The following is a 12,671-nucleotide window of genomic DNA, read 5'->3' as shown; positions in this document are numbered from 1 at the left end:
AAAAAACTTATTTGGAGAAAAGTCAACATTTTATTTCAAAGCCAATATCTCTGTTTCTTTAAGAGGTATATCAAAAGCAAAACCTGGCAAGGAAAGTAGAAAATATCACCTTTACAACGATGTAAAGTAGGTTGTCGTAGGTGGTCAAATAGCAGAGATATGGCAATAGTCGATAATGCATCCCATTTTCCGATATTTTTGTAATCACGCTACAGGTCGCAATTTTGATCGGATCGTCACGAATTTTTGGGGGTTAACGGGGGTCCCAAAGAGATAGAAGCCTATTGATTTTGATGATGGTCGGATAGTGTTCAGGGGTCGGAATGGGCAAAAACTTATTTAGAGAAAGGTCAACGTTTTTTTTTCAAAGCCAATATCTCTGTTTCTTTAAGAGGTACATCAAAAGCAAAACCTGGCAAGGAAAGTAGAAAATATCACCTTTACAACGATGTAAAGTAGGTTTTCGTAGGGGGTAAAATAGCAGAGATATGGCAATAGCCGATAATGCATCCCATTTTCCGATTTTTTTGTAATCACGCCACAGGTCGCAATTTTGATCGGATCGTCACGAAGTTTTGGGGGTTAATGGGGGTCCCACAGAGGAAGAAGCCTACTGATTTCAATGATGGTCGGATAATATTAAGGGGTTGGAATGGGCAAAAACTTATTTGGAGAATGGTCAGCGTTTTATTTCAAAGCCAATATCTCTGTTTATTTAAGAGGTGTATCAAAAGCAAAACCTGGCAAGGAAAGTAGAAAATATCACCTTTACAACGATGTAAAGTAGGTTGACGAAGGTGGTCAAACAAGGGATATACCACAATAGTCGGTAATGCATCCAATTCTTCCATTCTACTGGTCGACATTTTGATCGGATGGTCACAAAATTTTGGTTGCTTATGTGGGTCCCAGAGAGAAAGAGGCATATTTTTTTGATTAAAAACCAAAATATGTTTGGTGGTAGTCGGATTATGTTCCCTAAAATAAATGTTTACCAGTGAAAAGCTTATGCACAGGGGTAGTGGTGTAGGGTATCACATGGTCGGCCCCGTCCCGACTATAGCCTTTGCTCACTTGTTTAAAATATAATATTCAACTCTTCTAAAGCAAATAAAACTCAACTCTTCTAAAGGAAAAATAAATCCGTTGTGAAAAAAATCGTTTACCGTCATAAAATCAAAAATCGAAGTGACCAAAAATAACCAAACATATTTTCGTTTTCCTTGGACTCCAAAAAACCTGAATTTGTACATCAGAACCTCTGAATACATTTTTGTCAAATTTTGTAGCATAGTTTAATCGAAACTAATTTTGATTGACTCAACATAAATGTGCATAAACTTTACATTCTTCTACGATAGCCAAAAAACTAATATCAACAGCGAAAATCATTAGAAGCATTTCAAATTACATTCTTCCACTATAAAACAAAAACTTGTACTTTGAGTTTGGTATTAATACAAAATCAATATAAAATACCTTTCATAAAAGCAAACAATCATTGTTGTTTATATTTCTTCGAATAAAATAGTATTTTTAGCATTAAGAACAGTATTCATAATATGCATGAAACCGACTTTAAAAGAATGTTTAATCCTTTTATGAAAACTGACTAAATTATCCCTTCATTGATACACTATTGCTCCGTTCCAGAACCTACATAACTTTTTTTTACATATTTATAAAGTGAAAAAATGGTAGGACCATGCCTCCTACTATTTAGATTACCTACCGATGTAAACATTCTAAAAGCCGATACACACGTTTTCTATTTCCGCCTCTCCTTCATAACACTGTGCAACAAAATTCAATTTTTTTCAAAATTATGGGAAAAGTCGATTAGATTATGAAAGTAGAGCTAAAAATATGAGACACGTGTATTGGCGTTTTAAAAGTTTACGTCGGAAAGTAACCAAAATAGGCAGGGCAAGTTCCGCCCATTTTTAATTTTTTCGAAATATTCGAGTTAATATATCTTTGAATCCTTGCATTTCAGGTATATAGTGTCTTCGGCAACTTTAAAGAAGAGTATGTGGGCAATCTTCTTGTTCAAAATTTTAACCCTCATGCGGTTCATCAAAGGAGTCTTTTTTGTCCTTTTTTCAAAAATCTTTCAAAAACTCCTTAAAAATGTGATTGTATCAAATCCAAATATTCTACAAAATTTTTCGCCATAAAATTTTACTATAGATCTTAGAATACACCAAATCTGTAACTCTTGCCTAATCGCCAGGAATCTCTAAAAATGAAAAACACGTTTTAGGGTTAAAGTCGGACTTCATCTGAGTTTATTCAAAATTGTCCAACAAAACATAATTTTAGAGAGATGATGTCAGAGACAAAAATATTTTTCGTCAAATTTCACTATGGGTCACCAATGAAATGAAATGTCTATTTACATTTTATAGCACGAAAATATCAGTATCAATTTTGCTGAAAAAACATGAAAATATTTATATGTTTTAATTTTGGACTGTTAATTTTACATAATTCCATACTGGATCAAAATCTAGCAAAATCCTTTACTTTTTGGGAATATTGCTAAAGAAAGAAATGTTCGAAAAGAAATTTCATTATGAGTCTCTGAATAAAAGAAATCTGTAACCATAACATATAACATTCTTAGCAGCACTTGTTTTTGATATGTAGGTTTAAGGGCCATATTTTCCAATTTTCATACAGATTGTCATTGTGATTGAAAAATATAAATATCTTATTGATGGTTTTTCGTTATAAATTCATACAGAAGATGTTGTGCGTTCCATTCATAATGCTTTGTGGTGCATATATATATGGAATATAAAAAACCCACCACCCAGAAGATTGCCCACATACTCTTCTGTAAAGTTGCCGAAGACACTATATACCTGAAATGCAAGGATTCAAAGATATATTAACTCGAATATTTCGAAAAAATTAAAAATGGGCGGAACTTGCCCCGCCTATTTTGGTTACTTTCCGACGTAAACTTTTAAAACGCCGATACACGTGTCTCATATTTTTAGCTCTACTTTCATAATCTACTCGATTTTCCTCGTCATTTTTTTTTTGTTGTCGCACAGTGTAATCTGCACCATGGTTCTTGTATGTGATAATTTTTGTTTTATACAGTGTTATGAAAGTTGTTTGATCTTTGCAAAACAATATGCAGATCTCCAGTTTCAGGTTTCAAAAAAGCAACGGTAATGTCACCAACAAGACATGCTCAACGGTGTCGATAAAAAAACAACTTGAAAATCGTGCAATTTCCATAAAACTATGATGACGAATACAACGTCTGTCATTGCGTTGTACAACGTAATAAGTAAAGATTACTCATCAAAGGTAGGAGGCTAAGTACTAAAAAAAACTCATGCAAAATGCTGTATTCATTCACCATTTTTATTTTTTATTCAACAATATTTTTAACGGTAATTTCATTAATAAAAAATGTTATTATTCATTATTGCTATTGGAAAGTCCTGATGTCATAGCTTCACTGCAATGCACTTCATTGACATTTGTAGCAACTTTTGAAGATGATCATTTATGAGTAAATAGACGGAACGTGAATGTAAATGTAAAATAAAATATTATTGATAAATGTACAACACTATAATTGTGTTCCAGAACCTGCAAAATAGTACTATATTGTAATATTTTTAAATTTGTTTCTAGAAAAGCGTCCCAGTACCCATAAATGAAGGAAAAATTGTAACCAAATTTAAGAGAGGAAAAACAAAAATGGTGTTATGTTTTACTATTTTCTATTACACAAATTTTGTGTAGTAGACAGTTGCAATGTTGTTTGACGTTTATTTGATCAATAATAATAATAATAATAATGATAATAATAGTAATAGTAATAATAATAGTAATAAAAATAATAATAATAGTAATAATAATAAAAATAATAATAGTAATAATAATAATAATAACAATGATACTTATAATAATAGTAGTAGTAGTAATAATAATAATAATAATAATAGTAATAATAATAATAATAATAACAATGATACTAATAATAATAGTAATAATAATAGTAATAATAATAATGATAAAAATAATAGTAATAATAATAATAATAATAAGAATAATAATAATAATAATAATAATAATAATAATAATAATAATAATAATAATAATAATAATAATAATAATGATAAAAATAATAGTAATAATAATAATAATAAGAATAATAATAATAATAATAATAATAATAATAATAATAATAATAATAATAATAATAATAATAATAATAATAATAATAATAATAATAATAATAATAATAATAATAATAATAATAATAATAATAATAATAATAATAATAATAATAATAATAATAATAATAATAATAATAATAATAATAATAATGATAAAAATAATAGTAATAATAATAATAACACTGTACAACACAAAAAATACTTACAAGATAATTCGGCCAGATTATGAAATAGGACCGAGAAGAAGGAGACACGTGTATCGGGGCTTTTGAAAGTTTACCTCGGGAAGTAACCTAAATAGGCGTGGCAAGTTCGGCACATTTCTACAGGTTTTGAAATATTCGACATCAGATTCCTTGGAATCCTTGCATTTTAGGTATAAGTGTCTTTGGCAATATTACTGACAACAATGCGGTGTATCTATCACTAAACGAGACTTTTTGGTCCCCTTTTTTTCAAAAGCGTTTAAAAACTCCTTTAAAATTTGATCGTATCAGAACAAAATATTCTACAAAATTATTTCTCATAAAATTTTACTATAGGTCCCCGAATACACTAAAACTCTAATTCGTACCTAAACGCCAAGAATCTGCCAAAAGTAGGGTTAATGTTGTACTTTATCTGAGTTTATTAAGTTTTGTCCCACAAAACTTCATTCTAGATAGAAGACGTCAAAGACAAAAATATTCTCCATTAAATTTCAATATAAGTCGCCGAATAAATAAAATATATATTTACAATATATATCAAGATTTTGACTCAGTATGGAATAAATTTTAATTAAGTGCCTAAAAGTTCAACAAATAATTACTACCTATAATATCTAATTTTGTAACGTCATTTTCTTAACTAAGTATTTTACTTAGATATCTAGTTTGTTCTGGGACTTACAGTCAAATTTTGTGTAATATGCTGTTTATATTAGAGCTTTTTGGGAGGTTAACCTTCCTTATCGGGATTTGTTTGACGTATATGTAATGGAATTGACATTTAAAACCCAGTGGGTTTGTTAAATCCGGTTATATATAAACATACTATAAAATTTTTCCTCCTATAACACCTTTCGTCTAAAACTAAATTTCATGTTACTTTCATGTGTCAACTCGAAAAAAGAGCAAAAAAAATTATTCAAAAAATATTTGGGTGTTATGTTGGCAAATTTGATGTATATATTTTCTTGATATATATTGTAAATACATATTTCATTCATTCGGCGAGTTATATTAAAATTTGATGGAGAATATTTTTGTCTTCGACGTCTTCTATCTAGAATGAAGTTTTGTGGGATAAAACTTAAATAACTCAGATAAAGTACAACATTAACCCTAAAACGTGATTTTACTTTTGGCAGACTCCTGGCGTTTACGTACGATTTAGAGTTTTGGTGTATTCGGGGACCTATAGTAAAATTTTATGATAAATAATTTTGTAGAATATTTTGTTCTGATACGATCAAATTTTAAAGGAGTTTTTAAACGCTTTTGAAAAAAAGGGAACAAAAAGGCCCGTTTAGTGACTCGCATGAGGGTTAATTTTTTTTTCATAAAAAGATACCCTGCATTGTTGTCAGTAATATTGCCAAAGACACTTTATACCTAAAATGCAAGGATTCCAAGGAATCTGATGTCGAATATTTCAAAACCTGTAGAAATGGGCCGAACTTGCCACGCCTATTTAGGTTACTTCCCGACGTAAACTTTCAAAACGCCGATACACGTGTCTTCTTTTTTTTCAGTCCACTTTCATAATCTGTGCGGGGTTTCTTGTAATTTAAAAAAGTTCAATTTTGTTGTACATTGTAATAATAAGCACTGTCATTTTCAGTTGGATTACATTGTATCACGTTAGATTTTATGAAGTTACTCATACGTTTTGGAACTAGTGCAGTCAACTAGGAACTAGATTACCCAACTCTACAGTAGATCAACCATAAAAGAAATTTTAGGGGTTTTACAAATAAATTGTATTGTAAAGTAACGGCGGCAATACAACCCACTAATCCATCTTCTTAATACAACAAAATATCAACGGTAAACTAATGAATAACAATTAATTGTAAACATTTTCCATTATTTTTTTGCACATGAACATCATTCGCCACCATGGCTAGCAGCCAATAATGGACATATTAGCCAATTTATCACTGATAGCCAGCCAATATTGGTGGTGATGATCAAACAAAATGGATTTTCTTAAGTAATTTTTTTTCTTGCTGAATAGCCGCAGGTTTGTTTCTATGCCGCTAAAGCAGGCATGTCATGTGATGACGTCAATTTTGGTCATTCAGTTTTAAATTTATTTGGTCTGCTTGTACAAAATAAAGTAAGCCGATACATCGAACACATAAAATTCTTTTTTCCAAAACTTTGCCAATCTTCGAAAGTTAGTTGGTATGTACATTATTCATTTAAACATTTCATGCTTCCAGCTGGAAGCATTAAATGTTGGCACCGAGAACAGATGGTGAGACACAGAAACACAATTCCATGACACATAACATAATTAATGTTCTCAAAACCTTGACATAATATTGTCATCATAATTATTGTGATAATGAATTTATGTTAGAACATATTTTAAAATTTGCGAAATTTAAGTACAATGTTTTTATATTTGTTCAAAACTCATTAAATATGAAATCTATTAATATTTTCATATCCTCAGCCTAAAAATGTGCCTCATCGAAATACTGGTCTTAAACTCCACATATGTTAAGATCAAATCCGTTTCAAACAATTTGGAGATATGCAAGCATTTTTAATATTTCTACCACTGAACAACAAATTATTAATTACAGAACACTCATAATAAATTAACAAATTAAATTTGTTTATAAAATACAAACAACACTGAGTCATTCGTTGAAAAACAGGCCTACTTTTTATGGAATTTATATAGAAACTAGCGGACCCGGCGAACTTCGTCTCGCTATTAAGGAATAAAATTTCATACAAAAACTCAATTTTCGATTTTTCCAATTTTCCGACTTTTCCAGAGGGATTTTCCAAAATTTTCTTCCGCAAAGACCTTCTCCTCGAAAATGCGAATAACTGACAAAAAATTTTACAGAAATCGGCCTAGCCGTTCTCATTTTATGAATTACTATAAATTTTTTACACCATTTTTATATATATAGATTTAAATTTGCATACGGCACAAATTGGTACCAACACACGCTCATTCTTTTTTTTTATAAATCATCGTCATCAATGAAAATAGTAGTGCCAACATCGGCATATTCAAGCGTAATAACCGAATAGTTATCGTATTTGGAATATATCCATAAATTTTAATTGCCTAAACGCCTCATTTTGCTGGTTTTTTTCTTGGCATTGTCTTCTGACGATGCCCCTTTTCGTATCTTGGGTTTCTCTGCTGCGAGTATTGTGTCTCAATTAGATTGTCAATATTCAAAGGCGAAACAAATATGATTTACACAATATTTTAATTGCTATTAATTTGTAAGATTTTTTTGTACAGAGTGCACACTCGCACTTGTGTAAAATCTTCATTCATTATTTTGTTAGTTTTTTAAATGAATGCTATGTACGCCGTTGTATGTTTACTCGCTCTAAAAATCCACAACATTTATGCGGGTCTTTAGAGAGAGTATGTAAAAGTAATTTAATAGTGAACATTTGTGGATAGGGCAAGGAATTATTGTTCTACCTTTTTTGAAACCTTTTAGGTGTTAAGAAATTAGAAAAAAACGGACAGTTTTTTATACCCTCAGCCTTTAGACTAACGAGGGTATATACACTTTGATATGACCAAAATGTGCCTCATCGAAATAATGGTTTTAGACCCCAAGTATGTTTTAACGAAATTAGTTTCAAACAAATTGGACTCGATTTAGCCATGTCCGTCTGTTAATTTTCGAACAGATCAATCGATTCGAACCACATTTTGCTCTTCGTAATATTTGCCCAAACTTAGTCTAAATTCGAAAATGGACCATATAGGTCCACGCCTTCGGGTACCTCCTCCACAAATGTTCAAAATTTTTCTGTAAAATAGTGTGGACGATAACACTCGAAGGGAGAAATCGATTTGGTTCAAACTTTGTACATCATATTATTCATTCCAGATATAGATCGGGTTTGAATATGGACTACATCGGTCCACTCCTTCATGTACCTCCCACACAAAATTCGGAAAAAGTGAAGTTTAGGAGCTCCCCTCGAATCGGTTTTTTTGGCATTTTGTCGTTGCGGCCCCCTTTACGACGGTACAAATTTTTTCGGGGGCAAGTCCATATTTCCTGAGATAGCACTGTGCAACGAAATAGAGCTCGAGGTCTGCGGGGTGGAAAATTTCTGAGTTATGGCGTGATGAATTTTTCACTGGAGGTCCTATAATTCATCAGAAATTAGAGTTATATTTTTGTTCGCTGTTGTTTCAGTTTATTTTTGATATGACATGTCTTCAGTCAAATCTAATGAGGATGTTTTTCGTAGAACATTTCGACCTTGTAGCTCTCTTCCTTCCATGTCTTTTTCGTCTTTTATTTCAAGAACCGCAATAAAAGTACAACATGTCGCTCAGAAAATTTTATGTACGGCTCTCATTGACAACTAATCGATATTGTCGCGTTTTCATTGTCCTTTTTGCATTTACCCTGTTTTTGTTAAGAAAAAAACTATGATCCTCATTAGATTTGAATGAAGACATGTTATATCAAAAATAAGCCAAAACAACAGCAAACAAAGATATAACGCTAATTTTGGATGGCTTATAGGGTCTCCAGTGAAAAATTCATCACACCATAACTCAAAAGTTCGACTCACGGCGCTTTCACCCCCAAAAGGAATTTTTTACACCCACCCCCCCCCCCCCAAAAAAAAAAATTTCGGTTCACAGTGTAATCAATAAAAGTAGCATGAAACCCTGACGACACTAAAAAGGCAAATCCGCAAGATAACTGTCGCAGTGACTTTCTAATTGGTCCGAACTTTGCAAATCGTATTTTTTCATCCAGTTATGTATCAGGTTGGAATATGGACTACTTCCATCCGGTCCTTCGGGTAATTTCCACAAACACAAACACACAAACATGTGTACACTGCCTCCTCATGTCTTCAACGAACCATCTGCATGAGGAGACAAAGATTTTCCGGTACAGTTACACAATGGCATGCTTTCGCTGCAGTAGTTGCTCGGGCGTGAGAGCCATTCTTTCTTTATTATTCAGGAAAGTTATTTTTATACCTTCCACCATAGTATGCAGGGTATATTAAATTTGTTTTTTTTTTCTGTTTGTAACACATCGAACTAATCATTTGCGACCATATAAAGTATATATTCTTGATCAGTATAAAATTCTAAGACGATCCGGACATGTCCGTCAGTCCGTCTGTTGTAATCACTCTAGCGTTCGCAATAATTAAGACAGAGAGCTATATTTTTGCACCCGAGTGTATTTTTTCCAAAGACAGGTCAATTTCGAAGTTGGGTTATATCGGTCCACGTTTTGGTATAGGTCCCATATAAGGTTATCTCCCGATTTCCGGTAGTTTGGGGATTTTAGCTACATTTGTTGACCAACCTACTTGTAGTTTCACGTTTGGGGTTCCCAGCGGTCACCGAAAATCTCCACCAAAAACCGTCAACTTAGGTCCACGTTTTGGTACCGCACCCATAAAACGGTCCCGGTAGTTTGGGGATTTTAGCTACATTTGTTGACCAACCTACTTGTAGTTTCACGTTTGGGGTTCCCAGTGGTCACAAAACATCTCCACAAAAAACCGTGAACTTAGGTCCACGTTTTGGTACCGCACCCATAAAACGGTCCCTCTCTATTTCCGGTATTTTGAGGATTGTAGCTACATTTTTTGACCGAACCACCTGTAATTTGACAGTCGATGTTCCTAGTGATAACAAAACCACTCCATCTAAAACTGTCCACATAGGTCGATGTTTTGGTATAGAATTTCGGTATTTTGAAGATTTTAGTAACAATTTTTAACCGAACTATTTGTAATTCGGAATTTGAGGTACCCAGTGGTCACAACTGCAATAGAAAAAATAATAAGGAATGGATGACCAATGAAATTTTAGAGCTTCGAGCAGAACGCAGTAAATTTAAAAACGTGGATTACGAAAAGTATTAGGAAATCAACAAAGAAATTCGAACAGCAACTCGTGCTGCCAAAAACACACTGTTAAATAGAAAGTGCCAAGAAATTGAACACCTACAGAATGTGCACGATGATTTTAATCTTCACAAAAAATTGAAAGAAGCGGCCGGAATTTAAGGAAAAATATCCCCAAAACGCTTATTGATAACAACAACCAGCCAATTTTTGAAACAGAACAAATAAAGAGCCATTGGAAAAAATATATTGAAGAATTGTTTACAGATGAAAGCCGATCCAACAACGAAAATGTTAATATCAATATTGCTGGAAATCCGATAACGGAGTCTGAAGTGGAGCATGCAATTATAACGCTGAAGGACAAGAAATCAACAGGACCTGACCAAATATCTCCCGAAGTGTTGAAGCTAATAGATGGACGCAATATACAAATATTAGTAAGACTCTTTAATAATGTATATGATACAGACCAGTACCACCATGACTGGCTATTATGGACCTTTATAGCAATACCGACGAAAATGCATGCAAGGAATTGCAGTGAGTACAGACTGATTAGCCTCATGTGCCACATCCTAAAATTTTTTTAAGAATAATACACACAAGAATATGCCCCATATGTGAAAAGGGTATGGGAGAACCACAAGTTGGATTCAAAGGGGGCATGGGGACGAGAGAGGCTTTACTCTCCATGCAGATACTGTTGCAGAAGTGCAGAGATGTCCAGAAAGATGTTTTCCTTTGCTTCATAGATTATGAAAAGCATTTGACACAGTTCAACACGACAAGCTAATAGATATATTGAAAGATATTGGAGTTGGGGAGAAAGAAATAAGATGCATTAAAAACTTATACTGGAGTCACACTGCACGGATTGAGATAAATGGCGAAACTACGGACGAAATTATTATATCAAAAGGAGTAAGACAGGGGTGCATATTGTCTCCTATGCTTTTCAACATCTATTCCCAAAAAATATTTAATGAAGCCGTGGAAAATGAAAGAATAGGGATAAAAATACATGGACGAACAATAAATAATATACGATATGCAGATGATACCGTAATAGTAGCTAGCAGTCTACCTGGTTTACAAAGGCTCGTAGATAAACTTACAAGGGTGAGCGAAGCAAATGGCCTAAAAATAAACATTAAAAAAACAAAATACATGGTTGTGAGTAAGAAAAATGACCACTATCACACCATACTAAAAATTAATAATAAAAATATTGAGCGAGTCACTAATTTCACATACCTTGGAGTATTGTTAAATGAAAAATGGGACTCTTCCAAGGAAATCAAACGTCGTATAGAGATGGCCAGAGATGTATTTTTCAAATACAAAACAGTCTTTACAAATCACGATATAAGCCTCCCAACAAAAGTCAGATTCGTGAAATGCTATATCTGGTCCGTACTAATTTACGCAGTTGAGACATGGACCATCAAAATTGCAGATGAGAAAAAACTTGAATCCTTCGAGATATGGGTCTACCGAAGGATTTTAAAGATACCATGGACTGATCATGTAGCAAACCAGGACGTTTTACGCAGAATGGGTTTAGAGAGACAATTGCTGCGACATGCCAAAGCTCGGAAAATTGCATATTTGGGACATCTGATGAGAAATGAAAAGTATAAATTCCTGCAAACCATCATAAAGGGCAATGAAGAAGGAAAAAGAGGAAGAGGCAGGAGAGAATTGAACTGGCTGAAAAACATACAAGATTGGACAGGCTGCCATGATGAAAGAAGCATGATTTCGGCGGCAAAAAATAGAGAGCTGTTTATGCCAGTATAATATAAAATAAAATAGCATAACACATTTATAATAATATTGTAGGATCGCTTATATCCGGATAACGGATTTGCAAATAAAGAAGAAGAAGTGGTCACAAAACATCTCCACCAAAAACTGGCAACATAGATCCATGTTTTGGTAAGATGGTACTAACTGTAACCCAAAATAGGAAAGAATTTTTCCAGTTGTACCAAAAGGGACAGCCTTTCGTGCGACCTCTTCAACATCCTTCTGAAAGAGATTATACGAGGTACAAAAGTTAAAATAAATGACGCAATATACACAAATAGCGATACGTTACTCCCTTATGTCGACGACATTGGCATCGTGGGTCGATCTATAAAAGAAGTAACTGACACCTTTACAAGCCGAAAGTAGGACTGGCAGTAAACGGCGACTCGGACACACTGTGGAAGTTTGTACCTACAATTTTGAGATAATTCAACCCTCGTCTACCTTGTCTGTGTAATAAATACCAACAGATGCTACTTTGGACTAAGTAAGAAATTGGAAAACAAAACACTGATGATATTCTGACTGCGTACTTTGTTTGTGGTAAAAATGCTTCGTT

This window comes from Musca autumnalis, unplaced genomic scaffold, assembly GCF_047663935.1.
Source record: "Musca autumnalis isolate F117 unplaced genomic scaffold, ASM4766393v1 scaffold_4, whole genome shotgun sequence".
Taxonomy (NCBI): domain Eukaryota; kingdom Metazoa; phylum Arthropoda; class Insecta; order Diptera; family Muscidae; genus Musca; species Musca autumnalis.
The sequence above is the reverse complement of the archived record's forward strand: the minus strand, read 5'-3'. Positions refer to the sequence as shown.